The sequence below is a fragment of the Coregonus clupeaformis genome, unplaced genomic scaffold (genome assembly GCF_020615455.1).
Source record: "Coregonus clupeaformis isolate EN_2021a unplaced genomic scaffold, ASM2061545v1 scaf3284, whole genome shotgun sequence".
Lineage (NCBI taxonomy): Eukaryota > Metazoa > Chordata > Actinopteri > Salmoniformes > Salmonidae > Coregonus > Coregonus clupeaformis.
This window is the reverse complement of record NW_025536738.1, coordinates 4537-12098: the sequence shown is the minus strand read 5'-3', so window position 1 is coordinate 12098 and position 7562 is coordinate 4537. Positions and strand designations below refer to the sequence as shown.

The 7562-nt window shown below is 46.1% G+C and overlaps 1 pseudogene; it reads right to left on the bottom strand.

Annotated features, from left to right (window-relative positions):
* Positions 1-420: 420 nt before the first annotated feature.
* LOC123489776 lies at positions 421-6757 on the bottom strand (annotated as a pseudogene).
* Positions 6758-7562: the final 805 nt, after the last annotated feature.

The window sequence follows — 7562 nt, the reverse complement described above, 5'->3', positions numbered from 1 at the left end:
ACGGAGGGAGGGGGATGACGGGGGGGGGATGACGGGGGGAGGTGACAGGGGGTGAAGGGAGGAGGGATGACAGAGGGAGGGGGATACAGAGGGAGGAGGGATGACAGAGGAGGAGGGATGACAGAGGGAGGAGGGATGACAGAGGGAGGAGGGATGACAGAGGGAGGAGGGATGACAGAGGGAGGAGGGATGACGGAGGAGGAGGGATAAGTGGCTTTTTTTCCATTTACATGTTTCTTTATTTGGAAGCAACACGAGTGGGAGGGGCCAGGTTGGGAGGGGTTGATTGACGGCCGGTGCATCAGTCATCATCCAATCAGCTCGGCCCCGCGACTGTGAAGAAAAATATCTAGTGTGCGTTTTGTGTGTAATTTGTGTGCGCGGCGTGTGTGAAATGTGTCTGCGTGTGTGTGTGATGAGTCGGTGTGCATGTGTGATATCCGGGATACTCAGAGCATCCGGTTGCGTTTATGGGTGGGCGAGTCTGTGATGACATCACTGCACTGGGCAGATGCCCCTCTTCCTATTGGCTGCGCGGTTGCCGGCGTTCTTCCAAATGGAGCCCATCTCCTCGGCGATGAAGGTGTTCAGGTCGACGTCGTGGGAGACCGTTCCTACGGTTACACCCGCTGCGGAGCAGGGCTGTCGCGTGTTAGGTGCGTCGGCAGGGGCACCGGACGCACGGATATACTGGCCATCGCCCCACTCCGCCTCAGGAATTACAACACAGGTGTCAGTAAAAATTCAAGCAGTGTCTATACACATCTACCCGAGACTGAGAGATTAGAGGAGAGCTGGGTGAGATAGGGGGAGAATCCCAATTGCATTTAATTAATCAGTTCCGTGGTTGCCATGGCGCCCGTGAAGAAGGCAGAGAGCTCCTGTACATTGTTTTAAGTCTTTTTATTTTACGTTTTTTTTTTGGGAGACTTCTTTAGTAGTGTTTCTGAGCTACAATATCTGGTGGTTTTGACCCATGGAGTTGCTGAACTAATGGCAAGTCATTTTTGGCTTGCCAGTTAGCTGAACTAATGGCAAACTCTACACACAAGCACGCACATAGAATCATAATTTATGCTGCTTTTACTCATTTTATCATATATCCTAGTCACCTGACCCATTTATATATATATATATATATATACATACACATACATACATACATACACTATACCTCCATCACTCCCAGTATCCCTGCACATTGTTAATGTGAATGTATATGTATGGTATTGGCATTAAGCTACCAGCCTTTCTGAACAACACCTTATCATCTGAAGCTGGTGAAGACCATCACCAAGACCTGACAGATCTCCACATTAAGCTCCTGCCCAGCCTTTCTCTCTACATGGGTTTTGTTTGTTTTTACTGCGTCTTTGAGATTCTCTTTGTAATGAAAAGCACACGTATAAAATACATATTATTATATCAGGTTTAGTCCCCAATCACCTGAAGCCTATTATATATATATAAAAAAAAACCACACGTGAGGGAAAAAAGTATTTGATCCCCTGCTGATTTTGTACGTTTGCCCACTGACAAAGAAATGATCAGTCTATAATTTTAATGGTAGGTTTATTTGAACAGTGAGAGACAGAATAACAGCAAATAATCCAGAAAAACACATGTCAAAAAATGTTATAAATTGATTTGCATTTTAAATGAGGGAAATAAGTATTTGACCCCTCTGCAAAACATGACTTAGTACTTGGTGGCAAAACCCTTGTTGGCAATCACAGAGGTCAGACGTTTTTTGTAGTTGGCCACCAGGTTTGCACACACATCTCAGGAGGGATTTTGTCCCACTCCTCTTTGCAGATCTTCTCCAAGTCGTTAAGGTTTCCGAGGCTGACGTTTGCGCATCTCGAACCTTCAGCCCTCCTCCACAGATTTTCAATTTGATTAAGGTCTGGAGACTGGCTGGGCCACTCCAGGACCTAATGTGTCTTCTTCTTGAGCCACTCCTTTGTTGCCTTGGCCGTTTGTTTTGGGTCATTGTCATGCTGGAATACCCATCCACGACCCATTTTGCAATGCCCTGGCTGAGGGAAGGGTTCTCACCCAAGATTTGACGGTACATGGCCCGTCCATCGTCCCTTTGATGCGGTGAAGTTGTCCTGTCCCCTTAGCAGAAAAAACACCCCCAAAGCATAATGTTTCCACCTCCATGTTTGACGGTGGGGATGGTGTTCTTGGGGTCTAGGCAGCATTCCTCCTCCTCCAAACATGGCGAGTTGAGTTGATGCCAAAGAGCTCCATTTTGGTCTCATCTGGACCACAACACTTTCACCCAGTTCTCCTCTGAATCATTCAGATGTTCATTGGCAAACTTCAGACGGGCCTGTATATGGCTTTCTTGAGCAGGGGGGACCTTGCGGGCGCTGCAGGATTTCAGTCCTTCACGGTGTAGTGTGTTACCAATTGTTTTCTTGGTGACTATGGTCCCAGCTGCCTTGAGATCATTGACAAGATCCTCCCGTGTAGTTCTGGGCTGATTCCTCACCGTTCTCATTTGCTTTAAAGCAAAGATCTGCATGGAGCCCCAGGCCGAGGAGATTGACAGGTCTTTTGTGTTTCTTCCATTTGCGAATAATCGCAACAACTGTTGTCACCTTCTCACCAAGCTGCTTGGCGATGGTCTTGTAGCCCATTCCAGCCTTGTGTAGGTCTACAATCTTGTCCCTGACATCCTTGGAGAGCTCTTTGGTCTTGGCCATGGTGGAAGTTTGGAATCTGATTGATTGATTGCTTCTGTGGACAGGTGTCTTTTATACAGGTAACAAGCTGAGATTCGGGAGCACTCCCTTTAAGAGTGTGCTCCTAATCTCAGCTCATACCCTGTATAAAAGACACCTGACCAGAAATCTTTCTGATTGAGAGGGGGTCAAATACTTATTTCCCCTCATTAAAATGCAAATCAATTTATAACATTTTTGACATGCGTTTTTCTGGATTTTGTTGTTATTCTGTCTCTCACTGTTCAAATAAACCTACCATTAAAATTATAGACTGATCATTTCTTTGTCAGTGGGCAAACGTACAAAATCAGCAGGATCAAATACTTTTTCCCCCTCACTGTATATAAAAATGTATATTTATAGAAGCGCTATATAAAATATTATTTCCTTGATTCCTTGCTCCTTCTCAAAACCCATTGGATGAGAACGTCAGAGGGGCGGGACCTCTGACCTTCTCACCCAATGGGTTTCGAGGAGGCGAGCCGCGAATAATGAAGGAAATGTATTGGGATTCTCCCAGAGAAACTGAGTGAGAAAAAAAAAAAAAGAGTGAAAGAGCGTATCTCACCGTGCAGTGTGTGTGTGTGTGTGTGTAGCCTCACTGTGCAGTGTGTGTGTGTGTCTGTGTGTATCCTTCTCACTGTGCAGTGTGTGTGTGTGTGTATTAGCCTTCACTGTGCAGTGTGTGTGTGTGTGTGTGTGTGTATCCTTCTCACCGTGCAGTGCGATGGCCTCTCTGAAGGGCTGCAGGTCAGCCTCCACAGACGACCCGCTCTCCGTGGGCGGCGGCCTGCTGGGTGACATCACAGAGAGGGCGTGTCGGCCCGTGTTTGGGCATCTGCGCATCGCGACGGGGGTTGCGCAGGGCGGGGCCTTGCCACACAGAAAGCTGATGAGGTCCTCCCCTCCTGATGTTTCTCCTCCTCTTCTTCACCCAGGCCAGCACGTCTTTATTGCGCGCTGGTACGCCCGCTGGATCCCCCAGCTCATAGCTCCGCTGGTGGGACTCTACCGACTCTGTTAGGGGGAGAGAGAGGGTGGGGATGTACGCCTGGAGCCCCAGCTCATAGCTCCGCTGGTGGGACTCTACCGACTCTGTTAGGGGGAGAGAGAGGAGAGGATGGTACGCCCGCTGGAGCCCCAGCTCATAGCTCCGCTGGTGGGACTCTACCGACTCTGTAGAGAGAGAGGGTGAGAGGATGGTACGCCCGCTGGATCCCCAGCTCATGCTCCGCTGGTGGAACTCTACCGACTCTGTTAGGGGGAGAGAGAGAGGGTGAGAGGATGGTATGCCCGCTGGATCCCCAGCTCATAGCTCCGCTGGTGGGACTCTACCGACTCTGTTAGGGGAGAGAGGAGTGAGAGGCTGGTACGCCCGCTGGATCCCCAGCTCATAGCTCCGCTGGTGGGACTCTACCGACTCTGTTAGGGGAGAGAGAGGGTGAGGATGGTGCTGGATCCCCCAGCTCATACTCCCTAGTGGACTCACGACTCTGTTAGAGAGGTGAGAGGATGTACCCCATTCATAGCTTGATAATGACTCTGTTAGGGAGAGGGTTAGAGCATTAGTCTCAGCATAGCCATACATTTACGGGTGATAGCTCACCATAGTCTACCATTAGCAGGTAGCATTAGTCTCCAAGACATTTACATAATGATTTACAGGGCTAATAGCAGGTAGCATTAGTCTCCAATACATTTACATAATGTCTGACAGTGCTAATAGTAGGTAGCATTAGTCTCCAAAACATTTACATAATGACTTACAGCGCTAATAGCAGGTAGCATTAGTCTCCAGACATATACATAATGATTTACAGCGCTAATAGCAGGTAGCATTAGTCTGCAATACATTTACATAATGTCTGACAGTGCTAATAGCGCAGGTAGCATTAGTCTCCATGCATTTACATAATGACTTACAGTGCTAATAGCAGGTAGCATTAGTCTCCAACACATTCACATAATGACTAATAGCATTGAAACTGAGCTCAATAGAAACAACTCGAGCCCTTACCCTCACCTCATGCCATACATAGTTGTATTCAATAGTGCACACCCTTAGAAAGCAGCTTGCAACAACAAAGAAAAAATAAGCATTTGCTATTGGACAGGTTCCCCACAACTGCATTTATGCTTCCATTTCATGTCCTAGTGAACAGGACCCTGGTGATCTAGCTACAACACTGAGTATGGGTGTAGTTATGGAGGAGAGGGAAAGAGAGAGAGACAAGATGAGAGAGAGAGTGAGAGCAAGAAAGAGACAGACAGACAGACAGAGAGAACAGCAGAGCAGAGAGCGAGGAGGTTAGGGTGGTAGACCATGTTCTAGTTCACGAGTGTCCCCCGGAAATCATTTTAGCAGCAGCGAGTTCATAGGCTGATGAAACACAGACACACAACATAGTCTCACACAGCCAAGACAAAAACACACAATAAAGAAGTTAAAAAATCAGCATTTGTTACCTTTGTAGAGGTTGGTGACGCAGTAGCTGCATCTGGAAGGGAACCCAGAGAGACAGCCCCTGCTGTTGACAAACTCTGTCTGAAAACACAAACAGGAAATGTTTACAACCTGCGCAACATGACATTGACCATACATACCATTCATTCCATGTTTATGTGTCTAACATACGTCATCTTCTAAGTAGACTGCAACTCTGCCCGGCCAGCGTAACTTTGAATAGACAACTTTCTGTACTCGACCCTTCAACTTGCTTCAGCTTGGCTAAGCAACGCCATTTGTCTGACTGAGCTGCATGAGACTGACTTCTCACTGTGTTTATATGCGAAGACCAAACCTATGGCAAAGAAAGCAGCGACAGTTATCTAGCTAGCTGAACACTGGCTTGGGACACAACGGGCAAAACTAATACAGCTATGACGGCATAGTGGTTGTTTTACTAAAGATTTCAATGTAGAACGTTGTGATGACTGGTAGACTAACGTTAGCTAGCTAGAAATAACAATTTTTTATAGCATCTCAGATAGCTAACATTAGTCATAATCCCATCGCCATTTTGTCCTAGTAACGTTGTCAGCGTTATTATAAATTCACCTCATCGTTAAATGGATTGGCCAGACCAGGTGAATAGTCAAGTGTTGTAATGTGTCAAGCGGACGGAGTGTCAGACAACAGAAACGGCTTGGTCGTAAATAGCAAATAGTTGTTTTCAACCGAAAAACTCCTCCCTGCGCTTCGCCATTTTGTTTAGCTAACGGCGTTACGGCCGGACCGCTAGTTAACTCGAGACAAAAATTAGCGAAACTCGACATAATACATTTTGAACAAAGACATGTAAATCACTTGAACGATGTACAGCGGTCAAAATAGATTTAAAAAAGTTAGTAGTTACTGCTATCTTTAGTTAGCTCCGAGCTAGCTACAGTACTGTTACTGGCAAGTTCCTGAAATGAGCGAACGTAAACTAGCTAGCTAAGTTAGCAGCACAGTTAACGTCGACAGCTAGCAGGGGTTAAGATGACAAATTATTCTTAGCCAATGTTAGTTAATTTCATATTAACTACATTTCTAACAGACTACAAGTATGGTCTGCGATTTTAAAATGGTTGCCAACTAAAAACAGCGAGCTAGCTAGCGTTAATATCCTTTGTTGCCTTGCCACTCGAGTCTATCTGATAGCTGCCAATTAGCTAAAAAAAGCTATCCAAGTTAGCTAAATGCTAGCTAGTTGTTAGCTAAGTATTCGGACCTTGTATAGCTGTGCGACCGCAGTAGCGGAATTTTGGAAGAGGTGCCATAGTTTCTGCCGACTTTGTTCCGACTCGTCCTCGCTTGGCTCCTCTTGTTCCGCCTCGGCCAAACACTGCCGCTCCCCCATTTGGAGAACCAATGTTCGGGACCGTGCTCCTGGATCTCCACTTCGCCCTCCTCCTTCTTCGCCTCCATAATAATCGCAATTAAGCGTCTATTCCCCGTTACGGTTTTATTATAAGTCGCCCCGTTTTTTTTTCTTCCCTTATAGACGCGAATACTAATCGGATGCTTGGTAAATTCGCCGTAGAAACGCTCAGGTAAAAAAACAGCTGTTGTTCTAGCTAGATCCGCATTGTGAAAAACATTGGGTGGCTAACGCTAGCTAAGCTAGTCGTCATCGCACCCGTTCTCAACAAACTGAAGGGAGTCGTCGACAGAGAGAATTTCTTAAAAACATGATAACGTGCTTGTTAATAAACCCCGCCTATTTCTCACAATGCTTCATAACGATTGGGCCGCGAGTGGTGCTGGGCGTTGTTCTCCGAATTATCCTCAAATCTTCATTGGATGTGGGGAAGAGGACGTCATAGAACAACAACGTTGATCCCTGCCCCCTGACTGTCATACCGTGTCTGTCCAGAGGGTCATGGCTATCAGGATCCTTGGGATGTCCCTACCCCATACAAGTTGACGTTTAAAATGGTTAAGGTTAAGGTTAGGGAAGGGTTAAGGTAGGGTTTAGGGTAGGGAGGTCCCAAGCAACCCGGATAACAGGGGGGAGGTGGGGGGCAGTTTACAACCGATATTATTTAGCCTCAAACTCTGGCCTACAGTCAGAAAGTAGCCCAATAATTAAAAAATGGGCCCCTTTAGTAGACCAGCCAACCTTTATTTGTTTTTTCTTGTTGGGCTGTCATCCATGCTAGATCAAACAATAATGTTAGATCCATAAAGTTGCCGATAACAGCACATTTAGATTTTAAGGCAATTTTAAAGGGGTTTCAAAGGTCAAATCTGGTTAAAATGGCCATAATGGGAAATAGTCATCAGGGAATTCCAAATATATATTATTATATATATATTATTTTTATTATTATTATATATATACA